Source organism: Echeneis naucrates, chromosome 24 (genome assembly GCF_900963305.1).
Source record: "Echeneis naucrates chromosome 24, fEcheNa1.1, whole genome shotgun sequence".
Taxonomy (NCBI): Eukaryota; Metazoa; Chordata; class Actinopteri; order Carangiformes; family Echeneidae; genus Echeneis; species Echeneis naucrates.
Genome location: NC_042534.1, coordinates 8,487,836 through 8,512,025, shown reverse-complemented (window position 1 = coordinate 8,512,025; position 24,190 = coordinate 8,487,836).

Genomic DNA, 24,190 nt, shown 5'->3' with positions numbered 1-24,190 from the left:
AGATTGTATTAATTGATGAATTGTTGATTCATCCTTGTAATCTCGGAACAGATCTGACTTACAGTATTTGCCCATTTTGAAGAAATTTTACATTCTACATAGTCCGAACTGAATATGAACTCAATTCGTGCTGTCTTCATTGCCTGACGGGACACAATCTCATTAAGACACACACGTGCACACACAGGTCAGAACAGTTGTTCGCAGTGTGTTCCCTTGTGTCAGCCTCACTGCCACAGGGTCAAAAGTCTGGGCTGATTAGTGCTCGCCATAAGACCCGTCTCTCATTACACTCGTACGCAGGGCAAGAGGTTCACTTCAGCTCAGAGAAGAAAGCTGTCAATCTTGTTCAGTATGGATGTGAGATGTGCCTTCAATGCATTTACAGTAGCTGCCAAATCCCTTCAAGCACATTTAAAGTTCTTGATCCCTGTGATATTGCTGTATATGGTGTTAGCCAGAATGTAATACAAGCCTGCATTTCATTTCTCTGTAATGTGCTTCAGTGCAACTGCCTGTGAAAAACTTCCATTCTCTGCTATTTTCACATAAAACACTGCGCTAATGAAATCCAATGAAGACAATAGTATGAATGCAAATTAGGTAAAATCATCCACTTTTTTATGAACAACCTGCAAAGATTATATAAAAACCTGATAATGTGTTTAACAGAACAACTGTACACAAAGTAGTTGAACTGAAGTTGGTCAAAGCTGCTCCCCCTCCACCAGCTACAGGAGGAAAATGCTCTGTATGCTCCGATTATGCACTGCTTTCTTCTGGTGTTTTTTTTTTTTTTTTTAAATTGTTTCACCAGTATTTTTCTGCCACTGCATGTTTTGCTCCTCACACACAAAGACCCAAGGTGCATGTGTTTTACATATGTATTTGTCTTTGTGTGCGTGCAAAGCCACAGGGAAGGATCCGTCTGGTCAGAGGCAAGATTAAGAGGACGTGCCAAGGACACCGTGATGCAATACAGGCCTCTTGTTAAGAGCCCTGAGAGCGTCACCCAGGCCTGCAGGCTGAATTGACCCATGATCCCCTTCTGTAACTTCCGGGACCTCTTATTTTCTCTCTCTCTCTCTCTCTCTGTGGTCTTTCCCCACCTCTCACTATGTCTCCTCAGACCCCCCCCCGTTCCTGCACCCTTTCACAGAGGCACCAGCGAGTGGGCAGCAGCCAAATGGCTTGCCCTCTGCTTCATATTGCTGGTGGTCAGGTTTTGTTTTGTCTTTGACGGTTTGACTTTCGTTCACAGAGCCCAGGAGGACTCCCATAGCCCAGGGATGGACACACACACACACACACTTGCGCCAAACTGAAGAGGTCTGCTCTGAGACCCCAGGCATCTTCTCCAGCTTCTGTCAGAGCCATGATGTCATTATGAAGAGACACAATCCCTCTTGATTACCCCCACACCCCATACACAAAAACACACTCATATCTTTATCACTACACAGACACACACACACAGTTACACAAGTTCCACAGTCAAAAGCAGTTGGAGCAGCATATGGTGAGGTAAAGGTAAGCTGCACTGTTAAACAGGTAAAGGTATATAAAGAAAAGTGAATTAATGAGTTTTTACGTTATATCTATTTTGTCACATCTATGTGCAGATGGCCACAGATGTTCATGTTCTTAATTTTTTACGTAGATTTTCAAGACTTGAGAATTTTGTCACGCCTCTCACAGTATTAGATGCTACACATCATGAAGTTTGTGTGACACGTATAAAAAAAAACAAAAAACAACAACTTAATTGCAATTTCTCTTTCCCATCACAGCCTAACATTTCACGTTACCCATGCAGTTCCTGTCTATTGCTATTTCGGTTTGCTGTCCAAAAAGCAGCAGCAGCTTGTGTCCAGTGTCATCCTTAGGGGAAGGATCACCACCAAACAATGTCAACAAATAGAGGAAAAAGCTGAGCCACAAACAAAACACTGCTGTTCCTTTGTATCAAATCAGTGTTCATTTAACAGCTACAGCACAAATGTGTCTTTTTTAAAATCGCATGATATACTCTATGAACAATTGAATGTAAGATACTATATCCAGTGTAAAACTCCTCTGTGCTGTATCTATAACATCAGCTGCCACAGTCTCTGCTGGATTCTGCTCACCTGAACTCACTCATCAGGACTATTCCCTTCAGCTGCTGCACTCAGCTGGTCCTGATCACCAATCAGGTCGGTATATACAGCTCTCCTGCCCACTCGCTCTTTTCCAGATGGTTCTAAGCCCTCATGTGAGACTTTCCAGCACTTTTCACCGGACAGATTCCTCCTTACCAACTGTGCCTGACCCTGGAAAACTGACCAGTCTTCTGATCCTGAGCTCGCCTATTCTCTGCACCCTGCCGGCCTGGTTTCTTGGAGGGCCCAGCCTGTTCAGAGCCCCGCAGTCAGCACTTGCACCAGGTCAGTGGCATCCAGCTTTTGGGTCCAAACCCAGATTTCTCACATCAGCTCGGGGCAAAAATGACAGTTTAATGAAATGTCCACTAGATCTGACTTTAATTAACAACTGGAATAGTACTTGTCAACATGGGGTCAATGCCCTCATGCCTTGGGCTGTCTCAAGCCTTGATCACATTGCATGGAGCATCTCTGTCACTAAACCTCTTGCTGTGCACCTTCATTAGCCTTTGTAAATGATTGGTGATGTTTTTTTTTTTTTTTTTTTTTGGCAGGTATAACTTAATATAGAATTTTGACATAAATATCAGGAAACAACTAAATTTAACCAAGTAAAATAATGCAGTAGTTTTTCTCTTCACTATCAAAAGTAATTGTATAAAAACCATGATGAGCTTCCAGTTTTTCATTTTCCTATTGCTGCAACTTAAGCTTCCCTTTGTTAAGCAGGCATACATCATTTTATCACTTTGTTAGTGATATATTGTTGTTCTAAAAGCGAAGGTGTACGATGAGTTATCAGATTTGGGCATTGTGGCTGTGGTGTTAAATCAAGACAGGCAACAGTCTCTAGCCAAAGAGAGTAAGTTCAGACTAAATGCCTGCTGACCCCAAGAAGTGTCTCAGCCCACTTCAAATCAAATTATCCAAGTTGTCTGGCTGCATAAAGCATCCTCTCTACAATTTGAATTTAAGTGCCGGTTATTTTTCTTGCTCTGAGCGTTGTTCTACCTCACCTTCCCCGCCACATTGGATTTGGGGGCCTCTTTATATAACCCACATGCCTGAGTGTGAGTCATGACACAAAAGGCTCAGATGGTAAAGGAGTCCCAACCGGAGCCCAAAAGACGTGTCACTGGTAATACCTCGCCCCCAGACCTGAGGTGTCTCCTTTTGTTGCGCTGTGGGCCTCTGTGATATGTGTGGAAGGGCGGCGAGCTGTGGCCTAGGCATGCCGTTAGCAGCTCACTAACATAGCATTAGCTCCACGGTCATCTCAGTGGGCCTGCGCTGTCTCAACTGTTTCCTCACGCTCGGCTAAACACACCTTCTGCGGCTCCACACCGCTTGTTAGCCACAGACCCCCTCTGTATCCCCCCCAAATGTGTCCCCTCATTCCTTTCCTCTCTTTCTCCCATCTCTCACCTCACCCTCTCTTTCTTGGGGGTTCTCAGCAGGCGCTCACATTTGTGCCACACAGACCCCAACATGCAAAAACATCCTTCAGGCTTTAGGTTATCGCACCAAGAAAAGAGAGATGAGGGAAAATAACAGAGGGAGGAAAAGAGTGCCATCAGCTCACTTTCTTCCCTCCTTGTATGTGAGGTTGAGGGGTTGCTGTTGGCGACCCGAGGGAAATGTGATGCCTGTTGAGGAGGAGACATTCCTGGGAATGTACCTTCAACAGTGCCCTGGGAGCAAGAATCTCCCATAATCTCTGTTCCTCCGAGGCGTAACGCTTCCTGGCAATCATTCACATTTTGTTGCCATGCACACACAAACACACATCCAGCCTAAGTCGAAGTCCCAGCCAGACGAGATCTCTCTCACCCTCAGGGAAGTAAGCAAAGGAGGAGATTTGGAGGGAGGCAGTGCTGGGGGGGGGTAGCAGATTAGGAAGGTAGATGACATCTCACACATCTAGATGGGTGTGTGTTGGGGGGGCATTAGATGGAAATGAGGGGAGGACTGAGGGATGTCAGGGAGTCGGAGAGGAGAAGGGTGGGGGCAGATGAGATTAGGGAACGAAGAAACCAGGTGGAATGGTAACTTTAATGTGAATGGAGGGGAGAGCAGGGGGTAGAGTGATGATGGATGGGTGAGAAAGATGGAAAAGAGGGGAGTTTGGTTTAGGCATCAATGAACAGAGGCCACAGAATTGGCCTTCATGATATTATGATGTCTGAGGTAACAGGGGGAGAGTGTAACAGCTGAGGGTGAGGTGAAAAGGGGGTGAAGGGTGAGGTTACCAGGGCAGAGAGCAGTGTTCTTGAGGGAGTGTGGAGGATCCTTGGAGTCCTGGCACCTTATGGCATGGCCTGCAGTCAAACAGATGCTGCAGGCCTTGCCAGCCTTGAGCAGGGCACAGATGAGACCATTTAGAAGCAAAAGAGGGACGTGCCTTGTCTTCCCGAGCAGTGCGTGTATGTGTGTGGGGGGTGTGGGTGTGGGGGACCTGTCTCTCAAAGAAAAGAGGACGTGACTTGTTGGTTGAAGTTATGCTAATGCACATCAGTTGTCTTCAGTTGATTGTACATTCACTTTGTAAGGACCATGACAGCCAGCTGCTGTCAGGGAGTGGTTGTTATAGAAGGTACCAAGTGAGCCGGTACACATTTAACTAACACAGTGTTACAAGCATTCACATTAATGGAGCCAAATTCAGCTTTTTCAAAAGTATCTCCTGTTATGGGAGGATGACGCAACAGCATGAAACAGCAGAGGAAAAAAGCATAAACAACCGCAAAAGACTTAAAGGGACAAGTCACATATTTTACTACTTTATTTCTATTTTTAAGAGTCCATACCTAACCACAATTAACCCACCAAGAGAGAGGTGCAATGTGTTGGCCTGTGTGGCCTCTTTAAAAATGTTTTCTTTTCGGGTCTAAATCTCCATATTTCGTTGACTTGTACAAGGGAAACGTGTTGACAGGTTGACACTTGGCCTTATTGAGAGTGTGGCCATTTTTTTCCTTTTAAATTTCACTTAAAGTTAATTTCTTCTTAATGTTCATTACGGTCTCTCTTCACAAATTACAGCTGCATGTTAAAGGAAGTTATTAAAAAAAAAAAAAGAAAAAGCTTAAGCTCAATCTTAACTTGAGAATCTACGCCTGTGTTTTGGAAAACTACCGACTCTAGTGGGTGGTAGTGTGAACTAAGTGGAAGAAGAGCAGCACCAACTCTCCTTGTTGTCTATTCTCTCTCCTCCATCTCTATTTTTTTCCAAGTGTAAGTGATAATATCCTCCTTTTTTCTGCCTCTTACCAGCTTGAGTGATTTGCTAAGGCAGTGTGTTCATGTGTGTACATGTACAGGTATATGTGTGTATGTGTGTGTGTGTGTCTCACATTAGCCTTTTTCCATTAAAGCAATTTTGCCGCCCATTGTATTCCTGAAGAGGACCTGGGAAGTCACTAATGGTGCCTTGCGTCCACACTTGCCCGTTCACTCAAACACACACACACACACACACACACACAACCGCCACACATGCACACAGCAGAACATCTCTCAGCGCGCGCTATCATCACCTGTCGCCTGATTGCTGTAAAACACACACATTAGCATAGAATGAGACACATTATCACTCCTGATTATGGGACGCTAAGAGGTTTCACAGAAAAAAAAAAGACCTCGCACCTTTTCTCCACAATGCCTGCTGCTGGTGAGATAAATGCATGTTGTCTAACATCTCTGACGCTACCGCAGCAGCCTGAAGACTCTACTGATGGATTTAATGGCCTCTTGTTGTCCATGTTCATAACTGCTCAGATTTGTCATGTCAATACTTATTTTGTTAAATTCAGATGGTGCAATGATCCACCTCTGTGCTGCCACCATCAAAACATGTACTTTGTATGTTTCCGCTTGTTTTGAAAGTATCGTGAAAAGCATCTGACTGGTCTCGATTTCAGTGGGTTATTACTTATCTTAGTGGAATCAAATCTGAGTAAGAACAGACCAGAGGCACGTATACAGAAACGCACACAGTGCATCCGCCATGAGAGAGGTAACAGTGCACGGTTAGCAGGTGGCCTCCTCTTCCCTGTCTTGAGGAGGACAGGAAGTTTCAGTCGTGTATGGTGGAAGCTGCAGACACTTGTTTAAGCCAAAGGGCATTTTCTTTATTATTATTTTTTTTTGTGCAATGTTTTCTTAAGTGTCAGGTCACCGATGAGGTCATGCTACTTTTGGAAGCCCTAGCTGGTTTCAGAAGTGGAGGAAGAACAGGAGGAAGGGGGGAAGATGCTGTCATGATGAGTTTTAACTATTTTCTCTTTTGTTTCCGCTATTTCTTCCCCAAAGCCGTGTCTGGATCCATATATATCCTGTAAAGGTCAAAAGGTGATGGGTGGTGAAGATGGGAATTCCCTTGCATTTGACCTCAGTTCAGTATATAATGGAAACGGTAGACTTTGTGTTGAAAAAAGATTTATGCTGTCAGAGGAAGTGTTAAACTAATAGTTCATTTTATTAAACTAAGCTGAGTGCTTCGGGGATTTCACCTTTTTTCGAGAGAAATTAGGAAGAGTCACAACACAAAGTTGCAAATAACATGAAGACTTAGAGGTTTCATTAGTTCATATCAAAATTTTAAAAGTAATGGCAAGGCAGACAGAACACACCGTTTGAAGAGAACGTAAAAGAGAATGAGTTCAGATTTCCTTGGCACTTAGTGGCTTCGTTTGCCCACCTGTCACCCAGCACACATGCAGAGAGAGAGACAGAGAGAGAGGAGGTCTGTGATAATGACATAATTGTCCCGGAGCACACAGCCATGGAAATAGGGAAGATGGCTTGTGTTGCCATCCGTAGGTCTCTGCCATCTATTTCCATTATTCTAATGCACTGCTACTGATGACCTGCTCTCACACAATTAACAGTCAGTGAGTGAGAGAGGGAGAAAGATGGAGATGGAGAGAGGGAATGTGTGGTATTTGAGAAAAGTATTTTTCTGCCCTCGTCTTTCTACCGTGATCTCCTGGCCTATTTTTAAAAGATGGTGTACTGGCTGTAACATATGGTAACTTTTACATTCTCTTCAGCCATCCATGCATCCAGAATTAGAGCGAGCTGAACTGGAAACAACGAATGAAATATGGAAATAGTCCTTATTTTTCTGTCCACACTCTTTTCTCAATACTCTTTTCTATGTCTTTTCTTGTCCCCTTGTTTTCTGTGTGCGTGTAAAAGCGTGTGTGTGTGTTTGTGTGTGTGTGATCTTAGGAGAATGGGCTGTTGATTCTGGTCTGTTCCTTGGCTCCCCGTCTCATGGTCTTGGCCCAGGTCTGATCCCTGTGATTGGATCGGGGGGCTTTTGTGGTGGCTGATGGGACAGAATTAAGCCAAGTGGCACACACTGAGCACGCTCCGTGGCGGGCAGATGGACGGAAAGTGAAAGAGCTGTGATTTCTCATTGTGTCCCGCCGTCTTTTGGGGTGTGTGTGATACCCCCAGAGCACATCCTCCATCCAAGAGCTCTATTCTCCAATCAGTGGCTACCGCTTCCTGGGTCCAGAGACACGCCTCTCCAAGATTTCATCTCTGCATCAGACCACAACTGGGTTGTAAGCAGCTTAGAGAAGAATAATGCAGGGCAAGATATAGCTGCTCAGTCTTTGTTTAAGACTCTCAACGCTGTGCAATACATTGACTTTTATCACTTTATTTCAAGAGAGCCACTGGATTTTCCTGGTGTTTCTCCCGCAAAAGTTTTCACTACTTCTTTTTATTTTTTTAATGAATTTGCATCAGTGTGCTTCGTACTTATTTGTTCACACACAGATCATTTTGAAACATAATGTTCTTATTTAAGTGAAGTCACTGGATCAGTGCGCTTGCAGTTGTGTCCAGCTGTTGACAATAAGCTCGTATGCTCAAGAGATTTTAGAAGTAAACAGATGCCTAAAATGTCTGTTTAAACACATTCCAAAACCGATTAAAAAGATATAAAGGGGTTAAATGACTGAGGCGGTAAAAAGTTCCCACAGATCATATTTAACCAGGAGCCTCCCCCTGTGTCCAACCCCTGCAGCTTAGCGTCAATGGGATTTACGCCACAAGTGTGTGTAATAGTTATTTGACCCACTGCTTTTCTGTGCATACATACGAGAGTGTGTTTGGGTGAATGTGCCGATTACAGCAGATTACTTACACCCATCTAAAAAACAGGAATTAGTTCCCAATAAAAACTGCTTAAAGGGCCTAAAAACATCAAAGATAATCATTCAGCCAGAGGGAGCATCACGCAAACACCCAATCAGCAAACTGATCAAGCTCCGACGGCACTTAACTACTTACTGAGGGGGGGTTCCAGAGTTTTATTTTGAGGTGGGACAATCGTGTGGGAAAGGCCTAAAAGACCTGAAGTTGTAGCCAAAAAGACTCGGCAAAACGCTCTCTGTTCAGCCCATCTTCTAAGACTGATTCAGGCAGAACCTTTTGTTTTTGTGTAACAGGGTGAGAGAGAAAGAAAAACAGACCATAGGCGGTAACAGTGGTAACATGGTGTCCCCAGTATGCGTTGAGTGATCTACTTAGTAGGGCCATGGCAGGCCTGGCCAACAGAAGCCAGATAGATGCCTCAGCAGCCTGGCTGAGGACCAGACACCCCTTTAAATCTGCTACTATGGCTAATCTCTAATCTGGAGATTTACTCTATCTGTTCCCTTCTGCCTCTGTTTCTCCTCTCTCTCTGTTTCTACTTCTCCACATCTATAAATGGAGCAATCTGTGAGTATTTCAAAAATGCATTTATCCCCAAAATGTGTTATTAAAGACTGTCTAATTCCCTGCACATCCCTCAAATACCCCCCTTAACCAAGCCCCAACAACACACACACACACACACACACACAATTTTTTGCAGATGGTCACATAATGCACAATCAGCCAAACAAGACGGCTGATTTTAGGGTGGAATGCTGCACTCCCTCTCCCTTGGAGGCCATCCTTGGTGGACATTGCTTGTGAGAAGCCATCAAATGTTAGCTGCATGAAGCGAAGCCAGCACCAGTCACAACCAATCCCAAGTCATTCTCTAGCCGCACCAAGCTCCAGCCCAGAAACGCTGGAGCGAGGGAGAGCTCACCTTCTTGAAAAAAAAAAAAAATGTAGTTGCCTCACAGGGAGATGCCTCGCTCGTAGGAGACAACAGCGTCACACACGTTGCAGCATCTTTAATGGCATGCTTAACAGTATTTGGTCATTTAAAGCACTCAACACATGGCAGTCTTGAAACTTGCATGATGAAGACATGATGTGTCATAATAATTAGGAGGTGGACAAAAGACCTGCTATTTAACATGGAAATTTATGCAGTCTCCAGTGTTTTATGTGACACTAAATTCTAGCGTTTCCCTTTATTTATTTACTTTTCCATTCTTCCACGTCTGGGTTTGTTAAACTCATTGTCATTGTTCCTCCATCGAGGACGGCTTCGCTGACGATGTTCGCTGACATTAATGTGGCACAGGTCAAGAGAGGAAGGATTCTATCCTAATGTGCATCTTCCTCTGCTCTCCTCTTCGCTGCTGCCAAAAAAACAATGCTTCCATCCTCCCTCTTCACCACTTCCCCATACTTAGGCCCTTGCAGCAATTATGCCCAATCACAGGGCTTCAAAAGGAAGCAACCAGGGCTTGTTTGTGCCTCTGCAGTCATTAAGAGGGGGGTGAAGAAAGGAATTAATGACTTAATTGAGGAGGAGAGAAAAGGGGGAAATCACACAGACTCTGGGAGCGGAGGGGAGAGTATGAATGGGGCGCCTGGAACGCTCCTGGAGCAGGGGATTGTGGGATTGCTGAAGTGTGTCAAGATTTTGGTCGTCCTCCAGAGCAGATGGCGGCTTGTCGTTCGCATACCATCTATTCTCCTCTTTGTCAATCCAGAACGGCTTCTTTTGTTCCTCCCCATTGCTTTGCTGCAAAAGTTCATGGGTAGAGAGAAGAAAGAAAAAACACACACACACACACACACACACACACACACAACAAAACTGAAACACTGGTCCAGTTTGCTCCAGCTCAAGTCTCAACATCTCTCCCTCACTCTCTCTCCGTCTACCTCCAAAAGTTTTGACCAAATCAGAAAGGATGCTGTGTCTAAAGTGCTGGTGTGCCAGGCTTGGCATGTTGCTATTCATTCCACTCTAATGTGGCAGGGTCCCCCCACTGCCAAGCTTGCGCTCCTGCTCCACAGACTCCTGATTACTGTGGATAAACACGCAGGAGGAGATCCCCCTCCTCTCCACTATCCACACCAACTGAGACTTGAAAGATATGCTACCTCCAGGAAATTCTGGCTCGGCTCGCTCCCGCAATTTCTCTTCCCTTCCAAGATTTTAAAACGATAAAGTAATCAGGAGGAAACTGGAAAAACAGCTTGCTGACTGTTCAACACTGTCCACGCCTCTGAAAATTTCCTCTTTAATTGTTGCATTGAACAAATGTGAAAACAGGGAAGGACGTAGCACTGATGAGCCCCAGGGTCGACAGAACTGATGATAGCAAGCTGAGGGGCTTTTAACAGTTTCCTTTTTTCTTTTTTCTTTCATGTGTCCTGATTCCTGGAAGCATTCCTTCTGTAAACACCAACTGAAAAAACAACTGAAGCTTATTTGGAAAATAGCAAGCACCTTTGCAGGGCTGAATAATTAATGTATGCTAATGCTAACAATGTATTAGTTATTCAAATGTGATCCTTTTAGACAACAGCGCTGTTTACCCTCTATTACTCCCTCTGATCGTCCACTCCAAAAGGGGAGCTCATAAAGAGACGAAAGCAAAGGAAGAGAGGAGAGATGAGTGAATGTGACACTAGCAGATACCAGCCAGCACAACAAAGAAACACAGTGAGATTAGCATGACAGAGAATACTCTGGTTTCACACATTAATATACGACGTGAACTATAGCCATAACCTCAGGGGCCCGATGCAATATGCATCTCCTCTACCTTCCTCCTTCAGTCTACCTCTCTTCACATTTCTGTCATTGCTGTCACTCCGTTTTTTTTTTCTCTCCTCTTTCCAGTCTTTTCTGTTCTTTGCCCATCTCCTCTCCTTCTCTTTCCCACCCCTCTGCTCTTTCTCAGTAGACGTCTGAAGGGCCCTTCAGACCGGAGCAGATGGGGACTGGTCTTACCGGGGGCAGAGGCCACCGTGTGGGGAGGAGTGTGACACTGGAGGAGAGGAGAGAGCTCTCTGTCTGGACGATGCAAGGATGGTTATGTGTCTGCGCACCGGGGGAAGAGGGCCTCCCATTGATAGATTAAGGACCAGGTTGGCTGTACTTGAGAACTATGGTTCTGTATCGCAGGAGGTGAGACTCAAGAACCAGGTCACGGATTAGCATGTGTTTTGTTTTCGGCTCGCTTCTCTCAGAGTCCATCACTCAGTTGGATCCCTAACAACCAGGGGGATGGAGAGGAGGGCAAAGCCACCGTCTTGTTTGCCGTGCAGTATTTACCTAACGTGTTAGGCTTGTGTAAAGTATGTAAATCTTTCTAACACATATTTATAGTGCTCAGACTGGTGATTGGTTAGCGGCGCTACCTATAAATATACTGTAAGATGTAAGATGTCGAACTTTGTAGCTGAGAATCTTAGACAGCATTAATTAGACTCCATTCAAACTAAACTGTAAAGAGAACTGAAAGATTTTTCTGATTAGAGCATTCACAACGGTCACTGGCCACAGCAACTGTAACTATGGGAATGTGATACAGGCTGCAGTTTATTTCGATTGCACTGCTTAATCATATTACGTGAATTCCTGTTGCTCTCACAGACAGCCTAGATCTGGTGCAAGAGAGAGAAAGGTAAATGCAGACCATAAATATATTTACATGGGGCAATTGCACAAAAATTGAAATGGATTTTGATATCCTATGGATGTATTTTTTGTAGTTGTAGAGAACGTACCGAAATAACTAGTGGGACCCAGGATCACATGTTAGGTCTGTGTCTCCGGCCATGGAAGTTGCCTTTGTGTCTGGGGTTGTGTTGAGTTGTTGCTATATCTTTGCAAGGGGCTTTAAAAACATATTTTCATGCCAGCTCCCATCTGAGTGGCATTCATTAGCAAGTCAGTGGTGCTAGAACTGCCTGAAGCAACCTCCTCAAGGTGATTCAGTCTGGGAATGTCTTTAAATCTCCCTGAAGCTACTCCTTCTGCCGACCCAAAGATCAATGCTCCTGCCAAAATGCAAGCACAGTACAGCCCCCCCCACCCCCCCTCCTTCATCAAAGATGGGCTTAAATTAGGTGCAATTAAGGTGTTTCAACAGCCACCATAAAACAAAAACCACATCATGGGGGAGCCGTGGCTTCACCATTATCAATAATCGCCCACTAACTTCACACATTGTCACTCAGCAGCAACAAGGTCAAAGATGTGAAGCTGACCTGTTTTTCAAAAACCGAACATGCCAATCACGACAACAGTAAAATCCCACAAAGGGGTGGTAAAACAAAGTAATTTATACACTGAAAGCTATAGACCCCCCTCCCCAATTCCCCTTTTTGATAATGATATCAGTAATAGAGTCTTTTGTTTGATAATGAGAGCTGCTATTTCTGATGGGGAATAATAATACACGGCTATCACAGTTTCATTTGTCGGAATTGAATGAATAACATTCCTTTGTGCAATATTCAGTGTGACGCTAAAACACACATATTCTGTATGTCTAACTGCAGGGTCAATGCTGAAGTGGCCAGCCACCTCAGTCAGGCAGCGTGGGGAGAAAAGCAAAGGTCTTTGGAGTTATTGTTGCAGGTGATTTGGAGTGTTCATCATATGCTTTCACCCAGTATTAAAGTCCTGTCTGTGTTCACCCTTTGATGAGACTGTTTTGATGCTAATTGTCCAGTGGAATAATAATTAAGTTAATGACACCGAGCTCTGTGATTTAAGAGCATATGTTTGTGGTGCTCTGGATGACTGGCACTCATAATGACTGACTCAGGCTGCATTGTTTACAAAAGTTGGAAGAGTTGAAATCACAATTCTAATACAAAGTACAGATGGAAATGGAGTAATAAGGACGCCTTAAGGTAGCAGATACGGTATCCAGTCAGTAAATCTAGTTTTAAGACCCTTTTTAAACTTGGAGCATGTCTAGTTCTGTTTTACGCCGCAATGGTGAAAAACCAAAAGACAAAAACTGCATCAAACTGACAACTTTCTGCTGCCTGCCAGCTTGAATGACTCCAGCTGCAACTGCCAAAATACTGATTCACAATCTGACAAAACGGGATGATGACAAAAAGTTCATTCTTAACTCAAAACACTGCACTGATGCTTGAGATAGAATTTCTCTCCTTTGTGGGATGGATGATAATAGGTGAAAACAAAGAAGCTGGGTGTAAAATGCTTCAGCTGAGCGTGATTACAGCTGTGGCCATCATTAGGCAGCCTCTTTAATGTAATTGATGGAGTGGATTCTCATAGCAGACCTCAATAGACTGGGCAGGGTCTCCTCGTTTATTTGGACTCATCTGCATTTGGTGGTGTGTGTGTGTGTGTTTATGCATGTATGTGTGTATGCAGGCATGAGGTAGAGCTAGAGTGTGCAATAATTACGACTTCACACTCTTCAGACACTTAGAGAAAAGAGCAAAACAAAGCGCAGTAATCAGTGTGCATGTATGTGTGTGCGTGTGTTTGTGTGGTTTGGAACGGTGTAAGTGCAATTGTGCAAATGTGGTTTCAGTGGCTACATGTGTTTGCGCACACATGCTTGTGTGAATGTGTGCGCAGATATTGAGTCCCATAAGTACGTTGTGTGTGTGTGTGTGAGAGAGTGGGAAAGGGATTGTTTGCATTTGCTCAAGGATCCTGACCCTTCAGAAATGACACGTTTTCTCTATCTACCCCATCCTTTCCCCACACATTAGGTGCTTACAAAAGACAGAGCACTAATGCATCATCTAATTGGCCGAGGCTCCTGCCTCTGCCTCTCCCTCCATCACTCTATTAGCTCAGTAATTACCCATATGCCTCGGCGAGGCGGGCGTCCAGATAATGGCCGCCTCAAGGGCCCTTGAGCGCGGCAGAGAGGGGCCACAGTCTGTCGCTGCGGGAACACTGCAAGCTCTCCAAACTATCCCAACACAGTACTGGGAAAAACACAATGGGGAAGGAGTTTGGCAACTTCAACCCCCCCCCAGCCCTACCCGCCCCCCCCAAAAAAAGTTATGAGTCAAGGGACTGGAGATGCATAGTGAAGGCTTTTCAAACTGGATGTTGTCAATTTAGCTAATGTGTCGTGTGAATAATGCTCAGGCATACTTTATCATTTCTTTAAGTGAAGCAGGAAGTGTTTCATCTCTGTCCCGGTGTCGCATCCATATTTCATCCCAATTTACTTTTAGTGCTGTTTTGTAGGGAAGCAGAGAGTGGGGGTTTGAGGTTGTAGTAGTAGTCATCCCGCCATACCCCAAAAGGCCGTGGTGGTCGGGGCGAGTTGTTTCTGACGCAGCTGGATGGAAGCCCTCTGCATTGACACTGGCTGACTGGGCCCATCAAAGAATTCACACAGTTGAAGTTAATCTGAGTACAACTATCGTGTCGCATGTGATTATGATGCTGATATTTCCCTAACCTAAGCATTTTCTCTTTTCTGCAATTGTTTTTTCATTTATTCTCTTTCTCTTTCCTCAAAGTTGCCCTCAATCTTATGTCCTTTGAAAATGGAAATCACATTTCTACGATCTTAATTGGAATCACATAATCTGCCTTCGAATAGAACTGGATGGCCTCATCCCATTCCCAAATGACACTTCCAAAAAGAGTAAAACAAAGAGCTTCTTAAATAATTCCCCTGCTCTCTGCAGCATATAATATGGATTACAGAGCGCTCTGCCTCTTTCTCTCTCAACCTCCCAGTCTTACTCTTGTTCCCTCAATCTGGGATATGGTCTCATCCCTCAATCCCATCCCATCCACCCAAGGCAGATTTTGTGACACTCAAGCTGACAAGGCAGCATGATCTGTTTTTAAAATCAGATAAATATATAAATAATATATCCAGAGTAATGCTAATATATGCCCTAAGAGTGTCTAAGGCTTCAGATCTGTGGACTTAATCTGGGTTTTGGAAAGGTATCTTCCCTTGGCCGTTCAGGGATTTTCGAGATCACTGTCAGTCCTGGGCTGGCTGAATTATCTTTGTGTATTGTGTTAATCTGTTGGCCTGCAGATTGTGGCAGACTAAGGTTCAAGTGGGAAGGATTAGGGGAGATCTGAGCAAAGCTGATGCAGACAGCCTTCTTAAAAATGGCCCATGCGTTCAGACCCCTCTGTTTTTTTTTTTTTTTTTTTTTTTTTTTTTGTACACTGACCAAAGGGACCACTGAAGTATGGCCTCTCTCTCTCTCTATCTCAAACACACACACGCCCTAAAATACACACAAATCTACACACAAATCCAGCCTCTCCATTCCAGATAATTCCCCTCTTAAAATCTCCCCTCAGACCAACCACTGCGAGTGCAGGACCCAAAATGCAAAAACCAGTGGCCATGCCCACTCCACAAATCCCCAAACCTTTTAGAGCTACTTGACGGAGAGAAATCCATCTGGAGAGGATATCCACTGCCCATTACTTAGAGACTAATGTCTAGTTTTAACTCAGCTGTGTTTATTTACATCACAGCCTCTAAATAAAGCACATTTTATGCCCCAAAGTCACCCCAGTAATACCTTATTAAGATGCTTCCATCACTCAGTCAGAACATAGGCAAGGTTTGTAACTTCGTTAATTGTTCGTTGTCAGTTCAATAACCCAGCACTTTGTGTCGGACTCTCCATGATTATCTCTGGAGAGTGATAAAATCACTTCAGGTAAATGAGTGATTGGACTGGAGGACCGCTGAAGTACAACTTAGCAGTCCTTTAGCAGCTTCTGTTTGCTAAATGGAGCCATGGAGTTGGGAGGATGAGGAGGCTGGAGGGGTCAGATGGGTCCACATGGACCAGCAATTGGACGACTCTCTGAGGGATGGGCAACCAATCACGTTCCCCGCAAATCCTCGACCCCGGGACCTGGAGATCCAGCAGGAGAGCTGGGATTTCATTTCCACCAATCACTTGGCTTCAATGAACGCTAATTGAACAATTCTTATCTCTCGTATCGTTTTATTTGGTTTAAGTTCGCTGTGCCAGGAATAACAGTGATGGGGCGCACTTGTCTTTATGGGAATGTAAGGAAAAAATGTCTTTCTGTTGAGATCATTAAGTCGTCCAGAGCAAATGGAGTGCTTTGATTCTTATATTGACAAGAGTTAATTTAGCTCTTGCACCAAATCACAGGGATCAATCTGGGGAACAAATGGATATCACAGAGTAATGCACAAATTTATATATAATACGCCCTCAGAAAAATTTGGAAATCAGTTATTCATTTTGAACACAGACTATGTGCACTGATCAAGAGACAGAAAAAAATAGTGCTGATGGTTGCATCTACATGGTGAAATCAACCAAACGCCTTTGTTTAAGTTCCATCTCACAACCCCGCTCTATTGGACACAGGATCTTCTGGGCCTTTCTGCCTGCGTTGATAAGGTTAATAGGTCTCTAATATGGTAATTGTCTGTTCACAGAGGAAAGAGACCAAACAATTTTAATTAAGAAGCGAGTGTGGGATTTTTTTATTTTTTTATTTTTTTATCTTGTACTCGAGCCTTTAAATTATCGTCGAGATATTAAGACTTCCACAGTGGCTGTTTCAGTTGTCTCTCCAATTAAAAGAAGCGGACCGTTGCACTAAGTCATGGGCTAATTTCTTCTTCGGATTTGTGATCCATGAGCGGGCAATAAGGACACTAATAAAACTGATTAGCAGGAGCCATAGATAGCCATTGATTCCTGTCCAATACTGTTTTCCACAAATATAATTAGGTTCCACTTGGGATACTAATGTATCATTTAATCATGAATCAGTTTGCTATTTCAATGTTCCTTACAAAATAGCCGTCACTGAAAGAAATACATTTTCTTGGAAGAAACGCTTAAGGAAGGAGGAAAAGTGAAGGCAATACTGTCTGACGGAGGAAGTCACAAAGAAAACAAAAGCTTGATTAGCATTAATGTCAAACACTTAAAGCAGGAGTATTCATAAAGGGAATGATCTTATTAGCTGGAGAAAAACAGAATGAGATGGACCATTTCTCTGCTGCTTAAGCCTCAGGATTACTCAACCTTTGGTGGCGGAGAGGAACAATGTGGCTTTTAAAAACCCATTTTGGAGAGAAGCGTCTGTTTGACAATTATATGCCTCTAAGCTGTTTAATAGGTGGTCGGGAGAGGTCTTTAAGATCCTCATTCAGGAATAGCGATCTGAGCCCCACTGTTTGAGGCGTCCCAGAGTGTGTGTGTGTGTGTGTGTGTGTGTGTGTGTGTGTGTGTGTGTGGTGAATATGGTGGGTGTGAGAAGGGTTTAGGATGAGGCTGACATAAGAAATAGAGAAAGGACAGAAGGAGAGGGAGATTTTTAAGCCTGCTAAGCAGATCAGTGTCTTTTTGTGTGGCCAACAGAAGCACTTGAAACTTTCTGTGAGCCCCAGCTGTTTGGAGCTAATTCTTCCTTTTTGTTGCTTTTGTACAGCGATGAGAAAAAGACTGAAGAAGGGCATGTATGAAATACTTCCAAAGCTTCTACACTTGTTGAAATGTTTTCCTGCAGAAATGTTACATACCCAGGGATGAGAGTCCATGAAACTGAGGGATCATAAACATCTGACAAATAAATGATAGATAAATGACAAATCAACAAGAAAAACGTCTCCAGTGAAGTGAAATCTAAATAACCAGATAAAATGTTAACTGATTCTGACCCCCTTTGACTCCTTAAAGCAGCCTGTTTGTGTTTACAGATTGATTTTATTTTTTTTTTTAAAGAGTGAGAGAGAAACAGTCAATAATCTGTTTTCCCAAACGATTTTTAATCACCCTTTCAAATATTTGTGCCGTCGCTTGTGTGGAGTCATGTCCTTTAGGATTTGAGATGGCCACAAACAACAGGAGGAAAAAAAAAAAAGGCACCGCCAGAAAAAAAGATCAACAAACAGGCAAAGCTGAGAGACAGAACAGTTTGAGGATGAACGCTACTAATCCTGACCTCAGCTAATGCTAATGCAAATGCATGTTTATCAAATATGTAATCGACATTAGTTAGAAAAACAAGGATCTGCCAGCACTCTGCTCTTTGTTCCGTGATTGTGGAAGAGGGAGATTAAGATGGGCTTTAGTGATGCTCAGATAGATGGAAGGAGAGTGGGATGGAGGAACGGCTGGGTGCACTTCTGCTCACAGTCAAGAAAAGAGGTGAACCCTTGCAGTTGAATCTGCACCTCATTTTCATCCGAGTAAAGAGGAATCCCATCCAGCCAGCGCTCATTTAAGCACTGACATTTGAACCAGTTTCAAACTTACAATATTCATACAATTAGATTTTTGTTGGTGTAACACATTTTTTTTTTTTTTGTTCTGAGTAGTTTAGGACCGCAGACATCCTGACTCTATCCATGAGATACAAAATCCACCTCCCTGCATTAATATGTTATGTGTCTTGTGTGTGTGTGTGTGATATTTTCACGAATCAAAGGATACAGCACGTAGCAGATGTCGACTATTTTTGGATATTCGGCCATATCAGTTCTCAGTTCCTCAGTATTTTTCATAATGGGAAAAATAATTGTTAACTAATATATATCAACGTAGTTTTCATCGGCCTCAAGGCCAGAGACATACTGGCTGTGCCATCATACGGGATGATACTGCGCTTATCTTAATTGCTGAATTTCTTAAAAGGTATTTAATGGTTTTAGGACCTCAAACTTAAATTGCTAGCAACCGTTTGCAGAAAACACAAATTATCTACGTTTTTCGTGATACTTGTGGGTCTGTGTTACGAGGGAATGGGTTGGGGAGAGTTGGCACCCGTGTTGCGGGGCAGTTTGGGTGGTTAAATGTTTACAGAGTGACACAGGGGCACAAGTCTTGCCAGTGTGTGTCTCCCCTGGGCACCCAGAGAAACAGAGGTAACCTATTTTCTTTGGCAAGGTTGAGCAGTCACATGGAGTCTGTGTTTGATTGCGTTGCTCCTTTAGGCTCTCTTACCTGTTGGCTGTCTCTTTCTCTCCCTTCTCATCTTTTCTCTTCTCGTCTTTTCCTGTATACACACTCTATCTATCTTTTTCTTCTCCCTTGTCTCCTTTCTTCCTTATCCCCATCCTCACATCTGTCCTTCCATCCATCTTTCCCTCTGTCCACAGTCACACAGGCATAAAGGAGAGGTCTTGCTGTGCTGCGCTTTGTTTTTGCCGGCTTGGTTGCAGGGTTTGTTGTTAGTAAATGAGGTCATTAGAAGACACTATGACCTAACCAAAGGCATTTGTTCTGCACACTTTTTTTTTTACTCTCATACTTCCTAGTATAAATATACACCTTTGATGGCACGGCCATATGCTTGGCTCATTAACATGTCATTATATCACCCGACAAATTAAGGTGAAACGCTCCTTTCCATGTTCATTAGATAGAGCAAAGTCTGTGTCACTAATAACTGTAAATCTCTCCGCATCCAGTCTAGCAGTGTTTGTTCGGGACCTGTTCTCGTATTTTTGCTTCCGCTCGGGGTCACTTTAAAATGTAATCTTCTCCTTATCTCCATTCTCTCCCAACGTCTCCTCTCACTGCGTTTGAAAGTCTTGCTGCAGGCCAGGGTGACACCTCCAGGCATGCCTTGGGGCCTTTGGGTCGTCTCTCTCTGTGGCACGTAGCCAGATCCCCGATGACACCTGTGAGCCTTGGCAGAGCTCCTGGTTTACAGTAGCTGTTAGCAGGTTTTTATGTCAAACAAAACACCGACACAATGTGTTCTCTCTCTCCATACCTCGACAACTCCCCACCCCCCAAACGACTCCAGCCCACTTTCTCCTGCAGTCAAAGTGGCCGCAGCTCTTTCTGCAATCATATGCTACGGTAAACAATGCCAGTGAATAAGTCTTTTTCTCACCATGTCAGTGGGTTTTAATTATCAGTGAATGTCAAGGATGTCTGCAGGGTCCACATCATTTTTCTCTGAGCCAAACCTATTTCTTGTGTTGTGTAACATTGTCCCCCATTGTCAGAGCACACTCATAAACATACTTCATACGCAGCATCTCTGAAGTGTATTCCATTGTTCCTCAAGTGGGGAGACGAGTGTTGCTGCTCTCCAAATGGACATTGGCGCATCTCCTGAAACAATACAGTTCCCCCACACCACATCACTCACATGTGTTTAAAAACGCCAGACCTTCACCACTTACGCCTGGAAAGAAAATTACCTGAGCACAAAGCGGGAGCTCTTGTCTACACCCTAAAATACATCATAGCACTCTTGTCATTGCAAGTGGAGGGTCTATTATAAACAATTATTTTAGCCCTTCACGGACAGTTTGGTCTTTGTGATGCATTGTGTTTTTGAGCGAAGAAGTATAGGCAGTAATCAATGGAGGAGCCGTACGGTCAAGGTAAGGCTGCCGGGTGATCTAAACACATACATACGTGGGAGAACGAGGGAGGGCGGTGTGCCTCAGATACTGATGTATGATGCATTGTATGCTGATTCTAACACACACATGGATACACTTGTCTCTGATTGGTTGGCAGTTGCCTGTTAAATTATACAACAGGACACAGCTGAATAGTTTTCCAGCTTACGTTTGTCCACAGTTTGACACGCACACAAGTTATATGACTCTAAACTTTAGGTAACTGTAGTTTGTGACAAAGATTTCACTGGTTACAGCCTGACTCCTTTTTTATTTACTTTTTTAGTCTGTTTCTGAATTTTTTTTCTTTTCATTTAGTCTAATTGATTATTTTCATCTGCCCGTATTCACTGACTCTGTCTAAGGGGTGTGGATATTTGGAGAAATGCAATTTTGTTTTGTTTGTATGCAAAGCTCGTATGAAATAACAAAGTTTATCTTATCTATAGAAATGGATAATTCAACCATGGTATAAGCACAGTTGTGCGCGTATGGGGTCCTGACATCACATATAATGGAAGGTATGTGTTCATTTAGATATATGCTACACTTTTCCATATCTATGTATTCATGTCGGTGTCCTTATTTACATTACTTATTCATACTCACAGATAAGCAGCAATTTCTGCAGATTGTAGATTGGTGTTGCCATTAGAGTGCAGATAGCTAGAGCTGCTGCGAAGTTTGTCCAATCTATGTGGTTAGTGTTAATGGAAAAACACAAAATATACCAATACTTACTTGAGACCGTTAGGGGGAAGCTGAAATCAGTAAAGTCGTGAACAATTCTCAAAAGTAGAATGCATCACACTCCAGTACTTATTCTTTCAAAGACAACACAAGGAATTTATTCAGTCTATTCATAAAGCCCAAATATGCATATTATAGCAGGTAACATACACACAAAATTGCCCATGCTGATCACATTTAATTTAAATTGAAATGTTGGTATGTTTATTCTTTCAAATTCAAATAACAATAGAAAAGAATATAGTAATACAATATGGATAATTAGGAAGAAAAAATAGCTAATGTTAAACAATATTAAAAAGAAATTCTAAACTTGGATGTACCTCAATGACAATAGTTTGTTTAAGGAATCCGATTTCTTACAAAATCACTTTATTCGAAGTTATATCTTTTCAATCAGTTTTATTTTTTATCCATCTCAGACATATAATTTGAATTAATAAAGAAACATTACAAAATGTAACGTGATCTGATGTGACAATGAGGAGAGGTGCATAAGGGTGTGATAGAAACATGGAAAGAGAAAGAAGGACAGAGATAAGAGACAAAAAGCGAGAAAAAGAGGTGTGAGACGTGTGGGTGGACACCGTGCATGGTGGCAGTAGGCACAGGGGCTTAATGAGAGGTGAGCCAGAGGAGAAACAGAGCAAGGACAGACAGAGAGAAGGTAGCAGGGAGAGAGGGAGAGGTGAGAAGGAGGGAGTGAGTGATAGATGGTGCAGCAGGAAAGGGGGAATAGAGGAAGAGAGGGAGGACAGGACTCTGGAAAAGGGAAGCAGTAAACAAAAAGCCAAGAATAGAGTCCAGGTGTGAAAAGTGAAGGAATGGGTGAGAGAGGACGGCGAAGAGGAGAACGCTGAATGAAGAGCGAGGCAGGGTCAGCAGTTCTCCTGAGTTAAGACTGTAATTGGACCGAAAAAGAAAAAAAACCTTTAACCTTTTTAATAGTCTTTAATATTTTCAATTACAATCCCTCTAACAAGAAAAAAGACGGTTATTGTTTTCTGTAACTCTTTTCATATGGAATGATTTACAAAAATAAATGCAGCGATATAATATAAAATTTGCTGTAATATTATCCCTGGCATCTTTCTTGGCTCTCTACATTATGCTGTCTCACATATTACATTTTATGTAAGAGAAGGCAAATACGTATTTTTACCACTGACTCCTGTCTCATAACACTTTAAAACTCTGATGGAGGAGTTTCAGTAATCTGGTGAATCATAGCTGGAGTCTTTTTTTAGGAGTTCTGTCCACCCTCAGTTCAACACTGACAGGAGCTCTTTGGTCCCTGATGCAAATTTAAAGTCGAAGTCATCACAAAAACAAACAAACAAACCAAAAAAAAAAAAAAACCCTGCCCCTTTGTGAATGAATCCATTATTTTAGGAGGTGGTGTGATGTTTAAAAAAAAAAAAAAAAAAAAAAGTCCTCAGAGGATGCTGACTAAAAATGGACTTACCCTTCTGACAGTAAGAAGTAAGAAGTGCTCCTCAGACACAAAGGAAGGGACAAACAGAAACTTGGCTCTCTCCCAACTTGTGAAGGAGTTTGGGACAGCACCGCACCCCTCCTCCTCTATCTCCCTATAAAGGTGATGTATGGCCATGGGATGGATGTGCCCTTGTCAGAGCCCTGTGTCTGAAAATGCTGATGGATGGAGGGATGGAGATGAGAAGCCAAAGGAGGAGAAGGAATGTGGTGATGGGGAGATGACAATGATGAAGCATGTGTGCGCCACACCGCCACAACTCAGACAGATGTTTAGCAACGGGAGCTAACACTCTAAGTGTGTGTGTGTGTGTGTGTGTGTGTAGGGGACAGAGGACACATATGTGGAGGAGGCTGCAATGTGCTTCTACATATTTATTTATAGAAGACATAAAAGATTTGAAAGTAAAACTTCTTTATAGTTCTTCTCAACACAGTCTGCTTTTTTTTTTCTCATCTGAATCCATTTCCTCACTTCAGGAGAGAGGAAACCTCTCCTGTTCCTGTCTCATGTCCTTCAAGGCCTGGCTGTAGCCTCAAGGCAAGCCTCGGGCGCTAAGGCTTCCCTCAGTGTGGCAGGATACCAGATCGGACTCAGACACACACAGCTGTGGCCCAGGGGCCTTCGCTTCTCTCGGAGAACATGGTAGTGTATCGCCTGGTGGGTTTCCGAACGAGGACTCTGGGAATATCAGGGATGTCTGTCACAGTGGATCATGGCAGAGTATCAGAGCAGCCGACATAAATCACACAGCTTGTTCTGCTCATGATCTGACCACAGGTAACACCGTGAGTTTTACTGAGAAGTAACAGAACAAGGAGAACATAATAGAACGTAGGAGTCAGGGTAGAGTAACAGTTATCTGCTTTACGCTCCTTTAGAAGAACATTTCAGTGTTAGAGTTGGTTAGCCCTCTAGTTTCCTTACAGCTGAAGCAGGGGGCAAATGTTTAGTTTCCCTTTAGCCTGAATCTATTAAAATTCAATTTTGCTGACTTTGGACGCAAAAATAGAAACATTTTATGTAAATATAATCAATCTATTAAAACTTTGTTGTTTTTCTAGTGTTTATAAAACCTTTTTTTATCTCATTATTTTCAGGCAATGATTTCTTTAACTGGAAATGGTCTTTTCTCTTTTTTTCCTGTCGAGGTGGAAATGACATTCATCTAAATGAGCAGATAGGATCATGGTACTAATAATGATACAATAACAAAACACACCAAAACTCTCAATTGAAAAATGTCTTCATTC